Source organism: Mastigoproctus giganteus, chromosome 11, assembly GCF_048544385.1.
Source record: "Mastigoproctus giganteus isolate SK-2022 chromosome 11, ASM4854438v1, whole genome shotgun sequence".
NCBI classification, from domain to species: Eukaryota; Metazoa; Arthropoda; class Arachnida; order Uropygi; family Thelyphonidae; genus Mastigoproctus; species Mastigoproctus giganteus.
The window spans coordinates 177,376,506-177,400,578 of NC_143585.1; the positions used below are offsets into that span (position 1 = coordinate 177,376,506).

General features: G+C 43.8%; 1 protein-coding gene across 1 annotated transcript in view; it reads right to left on the minus strand.

Annotated features, from left to right (window-relative positions):
• LOC150078589 (uncharacterized) overlaps positions 1–24,073 on the minus strand; it is a 316,484-nt gene that overhangs the window by 61,322 nt on the left and 231,089 nt on the right. The gene's annotated exons all lie outside the window — the stretch shown is intronic.

Here is a 24,073-nt window from a genome sequence, read left to right on the forward strand (position 1 = left end):
CGCTTTGTTTTGAGCCTTTTTTGCTGCTGTGCATTGTGAATTCCACCAAGGTTTGGGAAATGGTGGAAACCGGCCAGATGTTTTTGGAACAGCATTCGCAGCTGCTTGGACAATTATTTCTGTGATGTACGTTACTGCGTCATTGATAGGCTCCTGACTGACTGTACTGAGGTCAAAATTTGCCTGATGTTGGAAGGCATTCCAGTCAGCCTTATCAAACTTCCACCGTGGTAACCTAAAAGGAAGACATGGTCTCCCACTGTGTAACAAGGTTATCACAGGGAAGTGATCACTTCCGTATGGATTCTCCTCCACTTCCCAAGTGAGTGAAGGGAGTAGAGAAGGGGAGCAGATAGAGAGATCAATGGCAGAAAAAGTACGGGTAGGCATGTGGAAGAAGGTGTTTGTTCCAGTATTTAGAAGGGAAAGGGCATTGTCATTGAGCATGTGCTCTATGACCCGTCCCCTTCCAGTGATGTTAGCACTACCCCACAGGGTATTATGTCCATTAAAATCCCCAAGAAGTAAGAAAGGGGGAGGCAACTGCGTTACAAGATCATCAAGGTCTTCCTGGGAGATGTCAGTCCCAGGTGGCAAATAAATAGAGCAGACCGTTAATAGAAATCCCACTGTAAGGCGAATTGCAACAGCCTCTATGCTGGTTGTAATTAGCAAGGGCTGAACTGGGGTCTGATTATTCAGAAGGATAGCCACTCCTCCATGAGCAGGACCATCCGCAATTCGATCCTTACGAAAGATTGTGATGTTATGCATGGTGGGATCATCATTTGCCTTTAGATAAGTCTCCTGCAAGCAAAAGCAAACTGGCTCGTGCTTTTGCAGGAGGGCCTTGATGTCATCTGTATTTCGCCGGAATCCACGACAATTCCATTGTAGGAATTTAGCCATTATTTTGGCTTGGTGGGTCCATCAGGCGGCTTCCGAGGTGCTGAGGGCTTACTTTTATCAGTCTTGGCTTTATCTTTTTTGGGGAAGAATGGACGCTGTCCGGTGTCCATTTCTTCCTCCACGAAGAGTTGCAAGACTGAATCATCCGGTACCTCCTTTTCCTCTACATCCATTGATTCTCTTAATTTTGGTTGCTCTTTTTTACCACTTGGTTTTGTTAGTGGTGGAGCACTAGGAGGTACGGATATTGGAGTAGCAGCTGATTGTGTTTTTGTGGTGGGTTTTTGTGAACTCAATAAATAGCGTGCAATCGGCGTGAATGACTCTCTTGGTGGTATAGTCATATCTGTTTGTGTACCGATAGTGCACTTCGCAGAAACCTTCTGAGCATATGAAGGCTTCCCGCTATTTATTGGTTGTATGCGTTTTCTAGCCTCTGGGTAGGAGATGTTAAGCTCCGTTTTTAACTTTTGTATTTCCTTTTCGTCCTTCCACCGCTGGCATGCTCGAGAGTATGCAGGGTGCTCTCCTTGGCAGTTAATACAGTTAGGCTTAGGAGCTATACATTCCTTGCTCTCGTGATCTTTAGCACCACATCGAGCACAGGCAGGGTTACCACGACAAGCTGTTTGTGAGTGGCCGTACTTTTGACATTTAAAACACCTCAGTGGGTTTGGAACGTAAATCCTCACTGGGCAGTTTAAGTACCCTGCCTTGATGGAACTTGGAGGCCTTGGGATGTTGAATGTTAGGATGAGAACTCGGGTAGGGACAAGATTCCCATCCTTACGCATGGATATTCGCTTGACAGCTGTTACTCCTTGTTCTTTTAATTCAGAGCAGATCTCTTCTTCAGAAACGTGAAGAAGATCCCACTCTGATATCACACCTCTTGAAGAGTTCAAAGTTTTGTGAGGGGTTGTGATGATGGGTATTCCCCCTATAGATGTGGCTTTCAAAAACTTTTCAGCTTGATTAACATTTGATGCTTCTATTAGAATGTCTCCAGAACGCAGCCGTTTTACGGATTTGGGTGAACCTGCCATCCCTTCTAATCCTTTCTGGATGAAGAAGGGTGACATTTTCCCAAGTGACTGCTCTCCGGTGGAATGGAGAATGAGGAAGAGAGGTGTCACAGATGTTGTTTTCTCCTCAGTTCTGGCTCTTTTAGCTGAATTACTTTCGCTCTCATCTAACGATCGATTAGGTAGGGGCCTTGTTGGGGCCCCAGAAGAAGAATTTAAATTACTCATAGGAGTAAAGAAAAAATGTCTGATGCCTAAGTACCTCACCCACCACGGAGCCCTACGAGGGGGCGCCCACTCGTGAACTAGCAGGTACTGCGTACACGAATGGGACGCCGAGTTCGCTTAGAACACCATACCCACGTTACCAATAAGTCTTTATCCCGTCCCAGGACCAAAGGGAGGGAGACTTATTGGAACGCAGTTGACCCTAGCAGTATAGAACCACCCGCCGATTGATCCCAGTCGAGCCGGTCCGGGACCGCCCGTCTTGTCGAAGCAGGGGCCAAAGTGGTGTATTAAGGCTGGGCCCCTCAACCACCAGGATCCCCCTTTCCGCTTCCACGGGTCGCGGCGCACGGCTGCACACGCCGGATTCCAAAGATGTAACCCTGGAACCAAGGTATGGGCGTTAGATCCCAGTGATGCTAATCTGGAAATCCAGCAGCATCACTGGGAGGTCCCCTCACCACGTACAGGTGCCCACGTCGAGGGGCTGATTTGGGAGAACCTGCTAACCCGTCTAACCCTTTTTGAATAAAAAAGGGCGACATTTTGCCAATCGGTTTTTCATTGGTGGAATGCATAATGAGAAATCTTGGGACAGGCCCTGATGGTGATGTTTCGGTTCGCTGCCTCTTTGTTGCAATAATATCTGCCTCTCCGTCTATGTTTTCAGATAGGGACCGGGTTGGGGCCCCTGAAGAAGTAAGTTTATCAGGATTCATGGAAATTTTTAAGTTGTTCAGTGCCCGGGCTCCCCACCCACCACGGAGCCCAAAGGGACGCCCACTACCCGGCATGCAATAAATGCGCTCGGGAGTGGGACGCCAGGGCTACCCAGACACTATACCCGCACCGCCGCCAGCCTGAATCCTGTCCCTCGGACCATGAGGGTAGGGGCGTGGCTTTGACACGGTTGACCCTCGCAGGCGAACCTACTAGCCGATTGATGCTAGCCGGGCCTTCCAGGACCACCCGTCTTGTCGAAGCAGGGGCCAAAGTGGTGTATTGAAGCTGGGCCCCTCAACAACCAGGATCCCCCTTTCCGAATTTCCACGGGTCGCAGCGCACGGCAAACACGCCGGATTCCATTGATGTAAGCCCGGAACCTAGGCTGTGGGCGTTGGATCCCAGTGATGCTAGTCTGGAAGTCCAGCAGCGTCACTGGGAGGTCCCCTCACCACGTACAGGTGCCCACGTCGAGGGGCACAGTTCTTTGATGACAATTTCAAAGGTTGCCTTTCAACATTTTGTTTGAGGGCCAGAAACTCAGGGTGGTAAGATGTTTTGGCAGACACTTTAGCAAATACCTCTCCAAGAGTATTTGCAATTGCAGTTTGGTCTGCAATTGCAGATCCATTATACTCCAGAATCGAAAAAGGGTGGGATATATATTTCCCCTTCATTTTTCGGACTTTATCCCACACAAGCTTAGATGATGAAGCCTGATTGATAGAAGATGTGAATTTGATCCAAGATTCCTTCTGACTCTGACGTCTTACGTAACGTGCTTTCGCACGTGCACGTTTGAATGTTATTAAGTTATCTGCGGTGGGGTACCGGCGAAAAATACCCCACGCCTTGTTTTGAGACTTTCTTGCTGCAGTGCAATTGGAATTCCACCAGGGTTTTGGAAATGGTGGAAACCGAGACGAAGTCTTTGGTATTGCAATTGCCGCTGCTAGGACAACAGCGTCTGTAATGTACTTTACCGCGTCATTAATCGGTTCCTTGCTGACTGTGTTGATATCAAATAATGCTAGATTTTTGAAGGCATTCCAGTCAGCGTGACCGATCTTCCACCGTGGCATCCTGGACGGGTGGCATGGTCTCCCTTTACAAAGGGTGGATATCACGGGGAAGTGGTCACTGCCATAAATATTGTCTTCAACCTCCCATGTACACATGGGAAGGAGAGAGGGCGAGCATATGTTGTTGTTGTTGTTGTTGTTTTTTGGTGCAAGGGCTGCTTAGGCCATATTGCACCTATCACTGTTATAAATGGTACATATGCATGGTGGTTGTGATGGCATTACTTAAAAACGATCATATAATTCGATAATTTTTGTGAAGTGAAAGAACTCCAGTAGATTAGCGTCGTTACCTATGATATGGCAGAGTGTCAAAGGTTCTTTAAGGTTTGGTAGAAAGCTAAAAGAGACTTGGCGGGCAGTGGTGTATAAAGTACACTCAATAAGAATATGCTTTATTGTGAGTGGACAATTGCACTGTGTGCATTGTGGAGGATCATTACCTGTGAGGAGATAAAGGTGGGTAAGGTGACTATGGCCAATTCGCGCTCTAGTTAAAATTACTTCCTCCCTCCTGTTCATACGGAAACTGGAGGTCCACGATTGCGGTTCAGGTTTTATTTGGCGGAGTTTATTGTGTGTTTGGGCTTGCCATTGAATTCTCCATTGTTCTTTACACATTCTTTGAATGTTACTTTTGTAGTCAAGATATGGGACGTAATGCTGTGATAATTCTCTGTCGGATGGATGTTTAGCGGCATAGTCTGCACGTTCGTTTCCTAGTATCCCAGCATGGCCTGGGATCCAACAGAAAATGACCACTCGTTGGAGTTCTTGAAGATGCATCAGTTTGGATTTTATGAGCTTTATTAAAGGATGTGTTTTAGAAGAATTGTTCTGTAAAGCTATAATCGCACTCTGGGAGTCTGTATATATCATGCTTTTATGGATGGTCAGATGGAGGATATTTTCCACTGCAATTTTGATGGCGTATAATTCAGCTGTATAGCTGCTGCATTCATTGGGAAGTGATACAGAAAAGGTTTTATGAGGGAAAACGGCTGATGCACCCACTCCACTCTCAGATTTTGATCCGTCAGTGTATATATTTGAAAAATGCAGATGATTTTGTGTATGGGCTATATGGAGTTGTTGTATATTAACATTTGCAAGAGAGTGTTTTCCCCAGTTTAGAAAATAACTGTCACAGAGTGGCATAATACACCTCCATGGGGGATCCGTACTGCTTAAATCTTGAAGAACTTTATCGGGATCTATATTCCAGGTTTCTGATAGTGCTTGAGCTCTGAGAGCAAAAGGTTGAATTGCTCTTGGTTTATTTCTATAGAATGTTGTGAACTGTGGGTCGTTAAGTATCGGCCTAATGGGATGGGTAGGTAGACTTTGGATTTTAGTTGTATAGTTAAGAATTAACATCTTTCTTCTGAGGGTTAGAGGAAGTTCATGAGCATCAATATAAAGACTTTGGACTGGTGAAGTTCTATAAGCGCCTGTGGAAATCCTCAGGGCAGAGTGTTGAATTGGTGCAAGTCGCGCTAGCACACTTTCTCTAGCAGAATCATACACCGGGGCACCATAATCAAGGCGAGATCTGATTAGGGCTCTATACAAATGCAGTAACGTGTACCGATCTGCACCCCATGATGTAGAAGAAATGACTCTGAGTATGTTCATTTTTTTCAGGCAAGACGTCTTTAGATGTTTAACGTGCTCTATGAAGTTCAACTTACTATCAAAAGTCAGACCAAGCAGACGAATGCTGCTCACAACTGAGATAGTTTGATTTGTTAAGTGTACTTCTGGATCTGGATGCATCTTCCTTTTGTTGCAAAAGTGAACTACTTTAGATTTTGAACAAGAGAGTCTATACCCATTCTGTGCCATCCATAACTGAATATTATTAATTGAAATTTGGAGCTGCCGCTCAATGAAAGTCATGTTTTGAGAACTGCAAGAAAAAGTGAAATCATCGGCATAGAGGTATGAATTCACAGTGCTGGGCATATATTTAGTCATATGGTTTATTCTTATTGCGAATAAGGTGGCACTGAGCACAGAGCCTTGTGGGACCCCTTCTTCTTGTATATATGTTTGAGAGAGAACTTGTCGGTATCGGACTTGAAAAGATCTGTGCTGAAGAAAATTCAATATGAAGTACGGTAAGTGGCCTCTCAGGTCAAGGGAATGCAGATCTCTTAGGATACCAAAACGCCATGTGGTGTCGAAGGCTTTTTCTACATCAAGGCATACCATGACGAGATGCTCATTTCGAATGAATGCATTCCTGATGTTTGTTTCCGCTTTGACCATGAGATCCAGGGCTGATCGATTTTTTCTGAATCCAAATTGATTGTCAGAAATTATATTCTTAGAGTCGAGAAACCAAGTAAGTCGACGGTGAATTATTTTTTCCAGGGTTTTGCTTAAGCAGCTGGTGAGAGAAATAGGTCTATAGTTTTCAGGAATGGAATGATCTTTTCCTGGTTTCGGAATTGCTATTATATAGGAGTGGTGCCAGGAACTGGGGAAACAATGTTCAAGAAAGATGCGATTGAAAAAAGTGAGCAGTGAACAGACCGATTCTTTATTTAAGTGTTGGAGCATTATGTAGTATATTCCGTCGGGGCCTGCAGCACTGTGTTTTGAGCTAGATATGGCTTCTTGAAGTTCAAGCATTGTAAGCGGCTGATTATAAGGTAAAGTACATTTACTCGTAGATCTGAAGTTCAGTTTGGACTTTTCAGCTAATGCTTTGATCTTCTGGAATGATAGATCATATGCTGTTGAGGCAGATAGCTGTGAAAAAACAGTCCCTAGGGCATTGGCTATATCTACAGGAGAAGAAAGATCCTGTCCATTCCAGTTCAGAATTGGAGAGGATAATTGGGGAGCTTTGCCACTTAGTTGTTTTATTTTCCGCCATAGTATTCTTGAATCAGTATTCTTATTAATCGTGCTCGCAAATCGAATCCAAGATTCTCTTTTAGCTTTCTTCCTAATGTGACGGGCCTTGGCTCTGAGTCTCTTGTAGTTTATAAGATTGGCGGTGGTGGGATATTTTCGAAACAGATTCCATGCTCGGTTTTTTTCTTTTTTTGCACCTTTGCACTCTTCGTTCCACCAATAGTTTGTGGTTCTATGGGTTGTTGACTGTGATTGTGGAATCGCAGTGCATGCAGCAGCGAGTATTTGTCTTGTGATGTGATCGGTAGCTGTGTCAATAGGACAGGTTTCGATGATCTGTTCATCAAAGGACACTCGGGAAGTGAATTTTGCCCAATCTGCTCTGTGAAATTTCCATTTTACATAGTTTTGGGAAATTATGGATTGTGCTGTTTGAATTTTACATATTAGCGGAAAGTGATCACTATTTAGCGGGTTGTCGAGGGCCGTCCACTCAATACTAGGGAAGAGGATCGGAGAGCATATCGAAAGGTCTATTGCAGAAGTTGTACCCGTAGAGAGATGGATGTAAGTTGGCAAGCCAGTATTTAGTATAATCAGATTTTGTCTGTCAGCAAGCTGTTCGATAAGTTGTCCTCGTCTATCTGCATTGGGAGAACCCCACAATGGATGGTGTCCATTGAAGTCACCCAATAAACAGATAGGGGTTGGCAACTGCTGAATAAGATCTTCCAGTTCATGGATGGTATAGGACTGATTGGGCGAAAGGTAGATAGAAACAATTGTCAATGTAATACCAATCACAATACGTGTTGCAACAGCTTCGATGGAGGTTTGTAAAGGAATTAATCTGCAAGGTACTCTGGAGTCTATGAGTATGGCTACCCCTCCGTGAGCATTATTTGTAGCAGTTCTGTCTTTTCTAAAGAGTGCATAATTTTTAACTGAGAGTGACACATGACGTGTTAAATTTGTCTCCTGTAGGCAGATGCCTACGGGATGATAACGATCAATTAACTCGTGGATGTCATCAATGTTACTGCGAATTCCTCTACAGTTCCACTGTATGATTTGGTGCATTATTTGGTTTTGTTACTTGAGGAAGATTCTGAGTCTTTTTTTATTTCCAGGCTGTTTGTGGCGATCGAGTTTCATTTTCTCTTTTCTTGGAAAGGTTGGGCGTCCGGTATCCAAGACATCTTCTGCATGAAGATCTAGGATAGGTTCATTTGGGTCAGCATTGTTATCAGTGTCCATATTTTCTGAAGTGATATTGTTTGTCTTCCTATTTGTAACTGAGTCGGTTTTTGACTTTGAAATATCTGGTGGTCTATGTGGGGTTGCTGGTGGGACTGAGACAGGGGTGTTGTTGGCTCTATCTACTACCTTTTGCTCTTTTGGAGTCTGTTTCATTGATGGTGACAGTATAGATCGGGCCCAATCTGCAATCGACATTGTTGGGGGAACTGATACTTCAGTTTGTGTTGCTGTTGTTTGGTGTTTTTGCATTGCTGCTGCATAGGTGTTCTTAGGTGCGTTAAGCATAATTTGCTTTCTTGCCTCTTAGTATGTGACTTTTCGTTCTACCCTGTACTTTTGGATTTTTTTTTCAGTTTTCCATAGATCGCATGACTTGGAGTAGGCTGGATGCACGCCTTTGCAATTCAGACAGTGCGGTGTTTTGGCGTCACAGTCTGTGTGCGAATGTTCTTTCGACCCACAGTTTGGGCAGGCTGGATCTCCTCGACAAGCCATTTGTGCGTGACCAAATTTTTGACACTTGTAGCATCTTATAGGATTCGGGATAAAGGGTCGTACTCGGCAGTTGAGATAGCCGGCTTTGACACTGGATGGCAAGATAGGTGTTCCGAATGTCAGGATGATGTTGCGGGTGGGAACAAGTTCTCCATCTTTCCTGATCATGATGCGCTTGGCTTGTATTACTTTCTGATGTTTGAGTTCTTGGGCCAGTTCATCTTCTGTTACATTTATCAGATCCCACTCAGCAATTACTCCCTTGGAAGTATTTAGTGTTGCATGAGGGGTAACTTGAATGGGTAGCCCGCCAAATACTGTTAGTTTCAACAGTCTCTCAGAATGTGCACGACTCACTGTTTCTACCAAGAGGTCTCCAGATCTTAGTCTTCTCACCATTTTGGGAGAGCCCGCCACATTTTCCAAACATTTTTGTATAAGAAATGGTGAGAGAGTGCTCATAGATTTGTCCGACAGACTATGTAAGATAAGGAATGATGGGCATTCCTGTTGGTCTGTGTCTGTACGCAGTCGTTTAGACTTTGTTACATCGTGAGAAATTTCATGATCAGCATTGTTGATGGTACTGGATGAGCGCCTAGGCTGCTCAAGCTCTGGGTAATTGTCGTAGTCCATGTTAGGCTCCTTTTTGCCCTGGGAGGTTGACTTTCCCTCCCAAGTTTCCGGCCCCGCCACGGGGAGGCAGGAGCAGTGCCGCAAGGAGGCCAAGCGGTTAGATAAGTTAGTTGGTTAGTAAAATAGAGTAAATATATGTAATTAAATAGAAAGGTGAGTTTCCTTCCTTGTTCTTACTTGTGATTTTTCAAGTATAGAACTGAATTATAAATGAACTTCCAGTAAAAAACGATATAACTTAATATAAACTTTTGTCACTTGGAAAGATCGCTATATATTCGCACTTTGAACGCTTGACCTCGAATTCGCTTGGCACCCGGGGCCGGCGAGCATATAGAGAGATCGATCGCGGTAAATGTACGGGTAGGCATGTGGCAAAAGGTGTTAAGTCCAACATTTAGAAGGGCCAGGTCATTGTTTTCAAGCATGTGCTCTATAGTCCGACCCCTTCCATTAATGTCTACACAACCCCACAGAGTATTGTGTCCATTAAAATCCCCTAGTAACAGAAAAGGTGGCGGCAATTGTCTAATGAGATCATCAAGGTCTGCCTGGGGGATGTCATTCCCAGGTGGCAAATAGATGGAACAAACAGTTAAAAGAAACCCTACAGTAACTTGAACTGCTACAGCCTCTAAGTTGGTGGTAAGTGGTGTAGCTTGAAATGGGATGTGGTTACCCACAAGGATTGCGACGCCTCCGTGGGCAGGTCCATCCGCATCTCTGTCTTTTCGTATAACGAAAACGTTACGCAAGTATGGGTCCTCATTTGCCTTTAAATACGTCTCCTGTAAGCAAAAGCAAGTAGGCTCATGCTTACTCAGGAGCGCCTTGATGTCGTCACTATTTCGACAGAATCCACGACAATTCCATTGTAGAAATTTAAACTTTCCCATTATTTGGATTTGTTGGGTCCATCAGGTGGTTTCCGAAGGGCTGAGGGCTTCATTTTCTCAGTCCTGGCTTTATCTTTCTTTGGAAACACAGGTCTTTGGCCTGTGTCCATATCTTCTTCTGCAAAGATTTCCAGAACTGGGTCATCCGATACCTCCTTATCCTCGACATCCATTGTTTCTCGTATTGCAGGTGACCCTTCCGATGTTTGCACCTTTACTTTACCACTTGGTTTTGGTAGTGGTGGAGCATTAGGAGGTACGGAAATAGGAGTGGCAGCTGACTGTGTTTTTTGGGTGGGCTTTTGTGAATGCAATAAATAGCGTGCAATCGGAGTAAATGACTCTTTTGGTAGTATAGTCATCTCCGTTTGTGTACCGATGGTGCACTTTGCAGAAACCTTCTGGGCGTATGAAGGTTTCCCGCTATTTATTGGTTGAATGCGTTTTCTGGCCTCCTGATAGGATATGTTCAGTTCTGTTTTTATTTTTTGAATTTCTTTCTCGTCCTTCCACTTCTGGTATGCTCTAGAATAGGCAGGGTGTTCTCCTTGGCAATTTATACAAATTGGTTTGGAAGCTGAACACTCCTTGCTCTCGTGGTCTTTCGTACCACATCGAGCGCAGGCAGGATTACCACGACAAGCTGTTTGTGAATGGCCGTATTTCTGACATCTAAAACACCTCAGTGGGTTCGGAATGTAAAGCCGCACTGGGCAGTTTAAGTAGCCTGCCTTAATGGAACTTGGAGGCCGTGGGGTGTTAAATGTTATGATGAGAACTCGGGTAGGGACGAGATTCCCATCCTTCCTCATTGATATTCTCTTGACAGCCGTCACTCCTTGGTCTTTTAATTCAGAGCAGATCTGTTCTTCAGAAACGTGAAGAAGATCCCACTCTGAAATGACACCTCGTGAAGAGTTCAATGTTTTGTGGGGTGTTACGCTAATCGGTATTCCCCCTATGGATGTCGCGTTGAGGATTTTTTCTGCTTGCTTCGTGCTTGAAGCTTCGACTAAAAGATCGCCAGAACGCAGCCGTTTTACGGTTTTCGGTGATCCAGCCAACCCTTCTAATCCTTTCTGGATGAAGAAGGGTGACATCTTCCCAATTGACTGCTCTCCGATAGAATGGAGAATGAGGAATAGCGGTGTTATAGATGGTGTTTTATCCTCAGTTCTGGCTCTTTTGGCATTGTTGGTGTCAGTATTATCGTCTCGGTTAGGTAGGGGCCTTGTTGGGGCCCCAGAAGAAGAATTCAAATTACTCATATGAGTAAAGAAAAAATGTCTGATGCCTAAGTACCTCACCCACCACGGAGCCCTACGAGGGGGCGCCCATCCGTGAACTAGCAGGTACTGCGTACACGAATGGGACGCCGAGTTCGCTTAGAACACCATACCCACGTTACCAATAAGTCTTTATCCCGTCCCAGGACCATAGGGAGGGAGACTTATTGGAACGCAGTTGACCCTAGCAGTATAATACCACCCGCCGATTGATCCCAGTCGAGCCGGTCCGGGACCACCCGTCTCGTCGAAGCAGGGGCCAAAGTGGTGTATTGAAGCTGGGCCCCTCAACCAACAGGATCCCCCTTTCCGCTTCCACGGGTTGCGGCGCACGGCTGCACACGCCGGATTCCAACCCCTCGACGTGGGCACCTGTACGTGGTGAGGGGACCTCCCAGTGACGCTGCTGGACTTCCAGACTAGCATCACTGGAATCCAACGCCCACAGCCTAGGTTCCGGGCTTACATCAATGGAATCCGGCGTGTTTGCCGTGCGCTGCGACCCGTGGAAATTCGGAAAGGGGGATCCTGGTGGTTGAGGGGCCCAGCTTCAATACACCACTTTGGCCCCTGCTTCGACAAGACGGGTGGTCCTGGAAGGCCCGGCTAGGATCAATCGGCTAGTAGGTTCGCCTGCGAGGGTCAACCGTGACAAAGCCATGCCCCTACCCTCATGGTCCGAGGGACAGGATTCAGGCTGGCGGCGGTGCGGGTATGGTATCTGGGTAGCCCTGGCGTCCCACTCCCGAGCGCATTTATTGCATGCCGGGTAGTGGGCGTCCCTTTGGGCTCCGTGGTGGGTGGGGAGCCCGGGCACTGAACCAATTAAAAAAACTCATGAATCCTGATAAACTTACTTCTTCAGGGGCCCCAACCCGGTCCCTATCTGAAAACATAGACAATGATCCAGATAGCATTATTGCTAAAAAAAGGCAGCGAACTGAAGTACCATCAGGGCCTGTTCCAAGGTTCCTAATCATACATTCCACCGGAGAAAAACCAATTGGTAAAATGTCGCCCTTTTTTATCCAAAAAGGGTTGGATGGGTTAGCAGGTTCACCCAAGTCAGTTAAGAGGCTCCGTTCTGGAGACCTCTTAATCGAAACTAAAAATGACAGGCAATCAGAACATTTACTCCGAGTAACATCAATCGGAGGAATCCCTATAACAGTGACACCACACAGAACACTCAATTCATCTAGAGGTGTCATTTCGGAGTGGGACCTTCTCGACGTATACGAGGAGGAAATCTGCTCCGAATTAAAACCACAGGGAGTCATTGCCGTAAAGAGAATCACTGCGCGAAGGGATGGAAAAATAGTTAAAACCAGGAGCGTTATCCTGACTTTCAACACTCCTAAACCTCCTGATGAGATTAAAGCTGGATACATCAACTGTTCAGTGCGTCCATACATTCCGAACCCTTTACGGTGTTTCAAATGCCAAAAGTATGGACATTCTCAAATGGCCTGCCGTGGAGTCCTTGCATGCGCTCGATGCGGTGCAAAGGACCACGAAACAACAGCATGTTCAGCCGCAAAACCTACCTGTATTAACTGTGAAGGCGAACACCCGGCCTATTCACGAGCATGCCAGAGGTGGAAAGAAGAAAAAGAAATTCAACGGCTGAAGGCAGAGCTAAATATATCATACCAGGAGGCAAGGAAATCGGTCAAACCCCTGAATATCAACAAACCTACCTACGCCCAGAAGGTTGCAGGGAGATGTTCCGTCGGAACTCAGACGGACATGACCATTCCTCCAAAGGAGTCTTTCACTCCCATCGCGCGGTATCTCTTAAGCTCTCAAAAACCTGCACAAAAGGACCAATCAGCTGCCACTCCTATATCGGTACCTCCTAATGCTCCACAAGTTCCAAAGGTAATTATGAAAGAAAAGAATAAGAAAGGGGAAGTCCCTCCTAGTACCCAAGAAAAGATGGATGTCGAGCAGAAGGAGGTACCCGAAGATTCAGTCTTGGAACTCTTTGCGGAGGAGGAAATGGACACGGGACAGCGTCCATTCTTCCCCAAAAAAGATAAATCCAAGACTGATAAAAGTAAGCCCTCAGCACCTCGGAAGCCGCCTGATGGACCCACCAAGCCAAAATAATGGCTAAATTCCTACAATGGAATTGTCGTGGATTCCGGCGAAATATTGATGACATCAAGGCCCTCCTGCAAAAGCACGAGCCAGTTTGCTTTTGCTTGCAGGAGACATATCTAAAGGCAAATGATGATCCCACGATGCATAACACCACAATTTATCGTAAGGACAGAATTGCGGATGGCTCTGTACATGGGGGAGTGGCTATCCTTGTGGGTAACCAGACCCCAGTGCAGCCCTTACTAATTACAACTAGCATAGAGGCTGTTGCAATTCGCCTTATGGTGGGATTTTTATTAACTGTGTGCTCTATCTATTTGCCACCTGGGACCGACATCTCCCAGGCAGACCTTGATGATCTTCTAACGCAGTTGCCTCCCCCTTTCTTACTTCTCGGGGATATGAATGGACATAACACCCTGTGGGGTAGTGCCAACATCAACGGAAGGGGACGAGTCATAGAGCGTATGCTCAATGACAATGACCTTTCCCTTCTAAATACTGGAACAAACACCTTCTTCCACATGCCTACCCGTACCTTTTCTGCCATTGATCTCTCTATCTGCTCCCCTTCTCTACTCCCTTCACTCACTTGGGAAGTGGAGGAGAATCCATACGGAAGCGATCACTTCCCTGTGATAACCTTGTTATACAGTGGGAGACCATGTCTTCCTTTTAGGTTACCACGGTGGAAGATTGATCAGGCTGACTGGACTGCCTTCCAACAACAGGCAAATTTCGATCTTAGCACAGTCAGTCAAGAGCCGATGAATGACGCAGTAAGGTACATCACAGAAATCATCGTCCAAGCAGCTGCTAACGCTGTCCCAAAAACATCTGGCCGGTTTCCACCATTTCCCAAACCTTGGTGGAATTCACAATGCACAACAGCAAAAAAGGCTCAAAACAAAGCGTGGGGGATATTTCGCCGATATCCTACCACGAACAACCTTATAGCCTTCAAACGTGCACGAGCCAAAGCACGCTACATCCGTCGTCAGAGTCAAAAGGAATCATGGTTGTTGTTGTTGTTGTGCTTGGATTTTTCTGGTGCAAAGGCTACTTAGGCCATATTGCACCTATCAAAGTAGTTAGTACTAATTTTATTGGTTTCTATGGGAGCAGTTAGAAATGGTTATATAAACCTATTCGTTTCAGAAAGAGAAAGAATTCTGTAATGTTTGAGTTTTCGCCTATGATATGGCTAAGTGACAATTCCTGTAAGTTTGAGAGAGAAGTGAATGAAATTAAACGGGAGTTGTTATACAAGATGCATTCCAAGAGTATGTTTTTTATTGTTAGTTGTTGTTGTTGTTGTTCGGTTTAACGACACAAGGGCTACTAAGGCCAAATTGTGTCTCTTCAGCGTTAATTGGCAAAAAGCATATTGTTAGAGAAATTACATTATATGCTTCCGTACAAACCAATATGTTTCAGATATAATAAAAGTTCTTCAATATTTGCTTCATTTCCTAAGATGCGAGATAAATCAGGTGATATATTCAATTTAGAGAGAGACTGAAAATTGTTTGACCGGATGGTTGAATGTAAGGGACAATCAACCAGGAAATGACGGACTGTAAGTTGCGTCTTACAGGATGGGCACTGGGGTGGGTTTTCACCCAATAATAGAAAGAGATGAGTATGGTGAGTGTGACCAATTCTGAGTCTTGCCAGTACCACTTCCTCTCGTCTGTTTCTTCGGAAGCCAGACAGCCACAGCTTTGGATCTTCTTTTATCTGGTAAAGTTTATTGTTAGGGTCACTTTTCCAGGCCTGTGACCATTTATTGTAGCAGGCTTTGCGTACGACAGACTTAAAATCAGAGAAAGGAACCTGAGGATGTTGTGAGAGAGCGGGTTGAGGATGTTTAGCGGCAAAGTCGGCACTTTCATTTCCCGGAATGCCTGAATGGCCAGGGATCCAGCAAAAACTAATTGACCGATTGGACACACTGCAAGCAAATAGCTGGGAATGAATCTGTTTCAATATAGGGTGAGGAATGGAGGAATTCTTACTTATGGCAGAGACAGCACTAAGAGAATCTGTGTAAATTATGGCAGATGAGATGGAAAGCTCAATTACCTTACTAAGCGCCAACTTAATGGCATATAATTCAGCTGTGAAGACACTGCAAGCAAGCGGTAGTGTGGCTGAAATTGTACATAAAGGAAAAACTGCCGCAGCACCTACCATACTCTCAGTTTTTGAACCATCGGTATAAATTTTACAGGCATGGTTGTCCGTAGCATGAGCTGAATGTAACTGTCTGATGTTGCAGGAAGGTATATTTTTCCCCCACTGGAGGAAGTATGTATCGTGAGAGACAGACACATATGTCCAAGGAGCAACAGGTGTAGTTGTGTCTTGGAAGATTTCATTTAAATCGACGTTCCAAGTCTGAACAAGCTCTTTGATCCTGAGGGAGGCGGGTCTATTTTCTTTTGGCTTGCTCTCAAAGAAGGCTTCCCAACGAGTATTATAGAGATATTCCCAACTTGGGTGCGATGGTAGACTCTGGATCTTAGCAGCGTAGTGAAGCAGTAGTGTTTTTCTACGCAGGTGTAATGGGGGATCATGAGCTTCAATATATAGACTTTGGATCGGAGAAGTCCTGAAAGCTCCCAGCGCAGTCCTCAGAGCACTATGATGGATCATATTTAGCCGTTTTAAAGTAGTGCTCCTGGCAGAGTCATACACTGGACAACCATAATCTAACCGTGAACGGATTAAGCTTCTATAAAGATGCAGCAAAGTACACCGATCAGCTCCCCATGACATAGATGAGACCGAACGAAGTATATTCAAATGCTTTAAGCAAGAAGTTCTCAAATAAGTGATGTGAGCTTGGAAATTTAGTTTGCGGTCTAATATTAATCCAAGAAATTTAACGGTATTAACTAGAGGGATTTGAGTATTATTTATTTGTAATTCAGGTTCAGGATGGAGAGCTCGCTTCTTGCAAAAGTGAGTGACAGTGCATTTATTTTCTGATAGTCTGTAACCGTTCCGTGAAGTCCAGGATTCTATTTTGGTTATGGCAAGTTGTAGCTGCCGTTCAATGGTATTCATACTTTGGGATTGACAGGAAATGGCAAGATCATCTGCATACATATAAGTTTGAACAGTTTTTGGGATATCTCGGGTCATGCTGCTAACTCGGATTGAAAACAGTGTTGGACTGAGTATTGATCCCTGCGGGACTCCCTCTTCCTGAATGTGAGATGTAGAGAGGACGTTTTTGTATCGGACTTGAAAAGAGCGCAATTGCAGGAAATTCTGAATTATTTCTGGCAAATGACCCCTAAGCCCCAGATGGTAAAGGTCCATAATAATACCATGCCGCCATGTAGTGTCAAATGCCTTTTCAAGATCTAAATTTACCATGACTAGATGTTGTTTCATGACAAAGGCATTCCGGATATGAGACTCGGCTTTAATGAGCACATCTAGGGTTGATCTATTTTTTCGAAAGCCATATTGGTGATCTGGAAGGAGATTCTCTGACTCTAGGATGTAAGTGAGCCTAGTATGAACCATTCTTTCGAAAATTTTTCCCATGCAGCTTGTAAGAGATATTGGCCTGTAGTTTTCAACACAGGAAGGATTTTTCCCTGGTTTTGGTAAGGCGATAATGAACGAATGGCGCCATGAAGATGGATAGGCATTTTCAGAGTAGATCCGATTGTAAAAAATTAATAGGGTTCTCAAGTCTTCTTCAAGTAAATGCTTTAACATAATGTAATGAACTCCATCCGGACCTGCAGCACTATTGGAAGATCTGTTTAATGATTCTTGAAGTTCTGTTAACGTAAACGGTTGGTTGTACGGGAATGAACGGCGCGTGGAGAAGTTAATTTTATACCGTTCTGCACCTGCTTTGATTATCTGGAAGGTGGAGGCATAGGTGGCAGAAGCTGATATTTTTGCAAATGATTCTGCTAATGCATTTGCCACTTCTTCGGGAGTAGAAATGTCTTTCCCTTTCCAATGAAGTATCGGAGAGGGCGGCCGAGCAAATTTGCCATTTAGTGCCTGTATTCTTTTCCAGATGACTTGTGTGTCCGTGTCTTTGGTAATGGTGGAGGCAAAAGCAATCCATGAATCCCGTTTCGCTTTCCGCCTAACTTGTCTAGCTTTTGCTTTTAGTCTTTTAAAAGCAATTAGGTTAGTAGTGGTGGGATACTTGCGGAAATGATTCCAGGCGCGGTTTTTATCCTGTTTGGCAATTAAACAATCTGTATTCCACCAGTTATTTCTGTGTTTTCGATATGGTGTGGATTTTGGAATGGAGGCCTTAGCTGCAGTCAGAATCTGATTGGTTATGTAAGTGTTGACATCATCAATATGTTGCCTTTGAACATAAAATCTGTCTAAACGTATCTGGGCAGAATAGCCACCCCAGTTTGCCTTTTTAAACTGCCAAGTGGATCGTTGGTCAGGATTTGAAGTTACCCCTGTTTGTAGAGAGCAAATAATTGGAAAGTGATCACTGTTGAAGGGATCGGTTAATACCGACCATGTCATGATTGGAAATATGGATGGTGAACAAATTGACAAGTCTATTGCGGAAGCAGATCCGGTTGCTAAGTGGATGTAGGTAGGAGATCCAGAATTTAATAAATTAAGATCATTATTATGCATGAATTCCTCCATCAATTTGCCTCTTATATCCATTGTGGCCGATCCCCACATTGGATGGTGTCCATTAAAGTCACCAAAAAGACAAATTGGAGTTGGCAGTTGTGCAATTAGGTTGTTAAGTTCTGAAAGCAGAAGTGGTGCAGATGGCGGAATATAAATAGAAACAATGGTAAATGACGTACCAGCTGCAAGGCGAGCTGCCACAGCTTCTAGGGTAGTTCTCAATTGAATCGGCTTAGATGGTATGCTAGCGTTAACAAGAATAGCAACTCCTCCACGTGCAGGTGATACCGAGTTCCTATCTCGTCTGTAAATGGTATAACCTGAAAATTTTGGCAAAACTTGAGGTGACAAGAATGTTTCCTGTAAGCATACGCCTATGGGATTAAATTGAGCTATTAAATCTCTTACGTCATCAGAATGAGTGCTTAGTCCTCTGCAATTCCATTGTATGATATTGTTCATTATTTAGGTTTACCTGAGGGTGATTCATCTGACTGTTTTCTGTACGTGGGACATTTTTTCCGGTCCTTTTTTGAGAATGTGGGGCGTCCAGTATCCATGGTGTCCTCTGCATGGAGTTCTAGAATAGGTTCCTCATTGTCTAGCAGCTCATCTACATCCATGCTTTTGGAGGGAGATTCCGTTTTTTTAGAGACTGATTCAGATTTTAATTGTTCTTTTCCAATTGGGACTAATGGGGTATGAGTAGGAATGCTGATTGGAGTGTTTGTGGCTTCGCTAGTTCTTTTTGGAGGATTATCTTTCTTTGAGGTTGAAAGCGTAGATTTGAGCCAGCTCGCTAGAGAGGTGTTAGGTGGAACTGATACATCTGTTTGAGCTGCAGTAGAAACGAAGTTCCGAGTGCGAGCTGCATAGGAACGACTACTAGGCAGGGTCGACATAATTTGTCTACGTGCCTCAGGAAACGTGACTTTATTTTCTATTTTGTACTTTTGAATTTTCTTTCCTGTAATCCATAGCTCACATGTTTTGGAAAAAGCTGGGTGGCTTTCTTTGCAATTTGGACAAACAGGGGTTTTGACAGAGCAATCCGCTTGAGTGTGATCTTTAGAACCACAGATGGGACATATGGCCTCACCTCTACATGCCTGCTGTGAATGCCCGTATTTCTGGCATTTGAAGCAGCGAACGGGATTTGGGATAAATGGTCTTATACGACAATTCAAATAGCCAGCTTTAATTGAGGATGGTAAGTCTGGCGTGCTGAATGTTAAAATGATGGATCTCGTTGGAGTGAGATTTCCATCTTTTTTAGTCATAATCCGTTTCACATTTGTAACTTTTTGACTACTTAGTTCTTGAAGTAGCTCTTCTTCGGAGACTGTAATTAGGTCCCACTCACTGATTACACCCTTTGATGAATTTAAGGTTCTGTGTGGAGTTACTGATACTGTGAGCCCACAAAATGATGTTGTGTTTAAGAGCCGCTCAGAATGTTTAGCGGTGGCAGTTTCAATGAGGAGATCTCCGGATTGTAGTCTTTTCACCATTTTTGGTGATCCAGTAATTGATTCCAAATATTTCTGAATCAAAAATGGTGACAATTTGCCTACAGGTTGGGAGGATAAGGAATGAATCACCAAGAAATTTGGTAATTCTTCATGGCATTCAGGTTCCCTTCTAAACCTTTTGGGCTGGTTAGTGTCACGGTCATTGTCAGGAATTTCTGACCTTGAGCTTGATGGCTCTAAAGGTGGATAATTACTCGTATCCATGTTAGCTCCTTTTGGCCCTGGGGGTATATTTTTACCACCCAGATTACCGGCCCCGCCACGGGGAGGCAGGAGCAGTGCCGCTTGTGGCCAAGCGTATAGGTTAGTACAATTAGTAAGACTAATTTAATTAAAGAAAAAGGTTCTTTCCTTCTTCTGGGCTCTCTTCTTAGTGCTTTTAAGAAAAAGGGCTACTTAAAGAAAAAGTTTAATAATCAAGGGAGAAAACAAAATAGAACCTAGTCGCTTACAAAAAACGCTTTTCTATCGCACGAGAATCGCTTGGCCACGGAAACGCTTGGCACCCGGGGCCTTATTGTTAGTGGCTTGTGGCAATGTGAACACTGTGGAGGGTCATTACCTGATAACAGAAATAGATGGGTCAAATGGGTGTGGCCTATTCGGGCTCTGGCCAGGACGACCTCTTCTTGTCTGTTTGTACGAAAATTGGAGGCCCATAATTGCGGTATAGGTTTAATTTCAAGGAGTTTGTTATGAATGTGCGTTTGCCATTGTAGTTTCCATCGTTCCTTACATATATTACGTATATGTACTTTGTAATCCCTGAACGGGACCAGAAAATTCATTGGGGATGTGCTGGATGGATGCTTGGCAGCATCATCTGCAATTTCGTTTCCCGGTATTCCAGTATGGCCTGGGATCCAGCAGAAGACAACATTTTGCCGATGATCTCGGAGACGAATCAATTCTGATCTGATTAGCTGTAGTAGCGGATGAGTAGATGGGGAAATCTTTTGCATTGCTAATAGGGCACTTTGCGAGTCTGTGTAGATTATACTCTTTTTGATTGAGAGATGGGAAATGTTTTCCAGAGCAAGTTTTATGGCATATAATTCAGTGGTGTAACTGCTGCATTCTGTCGGAAGTGACACGGAAGTGATAGTGTCATGGAATACCACTGCTGCACCTGATCCATTCTCAGACTTTGAGCCGTCAGTATATATTTTCGCAAAGTCAGGATAACTTTGTAAATGTGCAGTGTGGAGCTGCTGGATGTTAATACCCGTTAAAGAGTGTTTCCCCCATTGGTGGAAATAATAGTCACAACACGGCATGATGACAGACCATGGAGGAACTTGATCTGTAGGTTCTTGGTGGACTTTATTGATTTGTATATTCCAGTTTTCTGCTAGTTCCATTAATCTAATACCTGCAGGCCTAGTTGCTTGTGGTTTGTTTCTATAAAATATCGTGAGTGGCGGATCATTAAATATTGACCAATTAGGATGGGTCGACTGACTTTGGATCTTGGTTGCGTAGTTCAATAATAACATCTTTCTTCTGATGTTTAGAGGAGCTTCGTAGGCTTCTACATAGAGACTTTGCACTGGAGATGTTCTGAACGCACCTAGAGCTATTCTTAGAGCTGAATGTTGAATAGGGTTGAGACGAGATAAGACACTCTCCCTAGCAGAATCAAAGACAGGTGCGCCATAGTCCAGACGAGATCTAATTATGGATCTATATAAGTGAAGCAGGGTGTAGCGATCTGCTCCCCAGGTTGTTGCTGATAAGGCTCTGAGTATGTTCATTTTCTTTTGGCAAGCTGTCCGGAGATGTTCAATGTGTTTTTGGTAATTTAACTTACTGTCAAAAATTAAGCCGAGCAGACGAATACTATTTGCTATTGGAATAAGGTGGTTATCTAATTGGAGTTCAGGATCAGGATGCATTTTACGTATGGTATAGAAATGAATGGCAGTAGATTTCTGGCTGGATAGTCTGTAACCGTTTTGTGTCATCCAAATCTGGATCTGATTTATTGATATCTGCAATTGTCTCTCAATGTAGTTCATGTTTTGAGAGTGACAGGTGATTGTGAGATCATCGGCATAAAGATATGAGTCCACTGTTTTCGGAATAAGTTCAGTTAAGTGGTTAATTCTAATTGCGAATAGAGTGGCGCTCAGAACGGACCCTTGAGGGACTCCTTCTTCCTGAACAAAGTTTTTAGAGAGAATTCCTTGGTAACGAACTTGAAAGGATCTTTGTTCTAAGAAATTTTGGATGAAATATGGCAAATTTCCTCTCAGGCCAAGAGAATGCAGATCCTTTAAAATGCCAAAACGCCATGTGGTGTCAAAAGCTTTCTCAATATCCAGACAGACCATAACGAGATGCTCCTTTTTGATGAATGCATTTCTGATGTTTGCTTCGGCTTTAATCATAAGGTCCAATGATGATCGATTTTTTCTGAAACCAAATTGATTATTATTGATTAAGTTTTGGGACTCAAGATACCAAGTCAGACGGTGGTGAATCATTTTTTTCGAGGGTTTTGCTCAGACAGCTGGTAAGTGAAATTGGTCTGTAGTTTTGAGGAACAGAATTGTCTTTACCAGGTTTTGGGATAGCCAGAACGTAGGAATGACGCCAGGAGCTTGGGTATGTATGTTCAGTGAATATTCGATTGAGGAAGAACAGCAGTGATGACTGTGACTTTGTATTTAAATTTTTGAGCATTATATAAAATATCCCATCAGGGCCAGCAGCGCTGTTCCTTGTGTTGGTAAGAGCATGCTGAAGTTCAACCATGGTAAATGGTTGATTATATTTTAGTGCACATCTGTCAGTGAAATTCAGTTTGGATTTTTCAGTTACACCTTTAATTTTTTGAAACGATTGGTCATAAGAAGTTGAGGAGGACAACTGGGAAAATACGGATCCTAGTGCATTTGCGATTTCTGCAGGAGTAGAGAGTTCCTGTCCATTCCAGTTAATTAGTGGAGTAGATGTTGGAGGAATTTTGCCATTTAACAATTTTATCTTATTCCAGATCAGTCTGATGTCTGTATTTTTATTAACTGAGGAAGCGAATTTAATCCAAGATTCTTTTTTTGCTTTCCGTCTGATATAACGGGCTCTTGCTCTAAGTCGCTTATAATTAATAAGATTGTAAGTGGTTGGATGTTTGTGGAATTGATTCCAAGCTTTGTTTTTCTCTTTTTTTGCATTGTTGCACTCTTCGTTCCACCAATAATTTAATTTTCGCCTTTTCCTGACTTGGTATTGTGGAATTGCAGCGGTTGCAGCTGTTAGAATTTGGTTTGTTATATGTTCGGTAACATGGTTGATAGAAGAGCACTGTATGATATGGTTGTCGAATGAGACAAGCATGCTATATTTTATCCAGTCAGCCTTTGGAAATTTCCATTTTACTGGATTGTCTGTTGGTAATGAACAGGAGGTTTGAACTTTGCATATTATTGGGAAATGATCGCTGTTGTGGGGGTCGTTAAGAGTTACCCACTGGATACTTGGATAGAGCACTGGAGAGCAAATGGAAAGGTCTATTGCAGAGGTTGATCCGGTAGGAAAATGAACATAGGTGGGAGAGCCAGTATTTAACAACGTTAGATCCTGTCTATCTATTAACGTTTCAACAAGTTTTCCACGTCTGTCTAAGCTGGAAGAACCCCATAACGGGTGGTGAGCATTAAAGTCACCTAGTAGACAGAAGGGAACTGGTAGTTGCAACACGAGACCTTCGATTTCCTGAATAGAATATGGACGATTAGGTGGAAGATAAATTGAGACCAATGTAACTGTGATTCCAATTACTACGCGTACGGCAACAGCTTCTAAAGAGGTTTTCAATGGAATGCATCTGGAAGGAACTCTTGAGTCCAACAGGATGGCTACTCCTCCATGAGCACTATTAGTGTCAGATCTATCTTGTCTGTAGATAGTGTAATTTTTGACTGTAGTGGAAACTTGGGGTGTCAAGTTGGTTTCCTGTAGGCACATAGCTACAGGATTGAAGCAGTGAATTAGTTCATTGATATCATCGATGTTGCTGCGAAAGCCTCTACAATTCCACTGAATGATATGTTCCATTATTTGGTTTTGTTCGTGGAAGATGTATCTGACTGCTTTTTGTAAGTTAATTGTTTATGACGGTCCGGTTTTGGTTTTTCTTTTCGGGGAAAAGTGGGACGTCCCGATTCATTGCTGTCGTCCATATCATCTTCTGCGTGTATTTCAAGCAGTTCTTCTTGACCGATAGAATCATCTGTATCCATGCTTGTTAGACCTGATAGACCTGATACTTTCGTCTCAGCAGAATAAGATCTTTGCAAATTTTCTGCTGCCTGACGATGAGGAAGTCTCTGGGTTGGAATTGAGAGTGGCGTGTTATTGCTTTGATCTGTTGAATTCGGT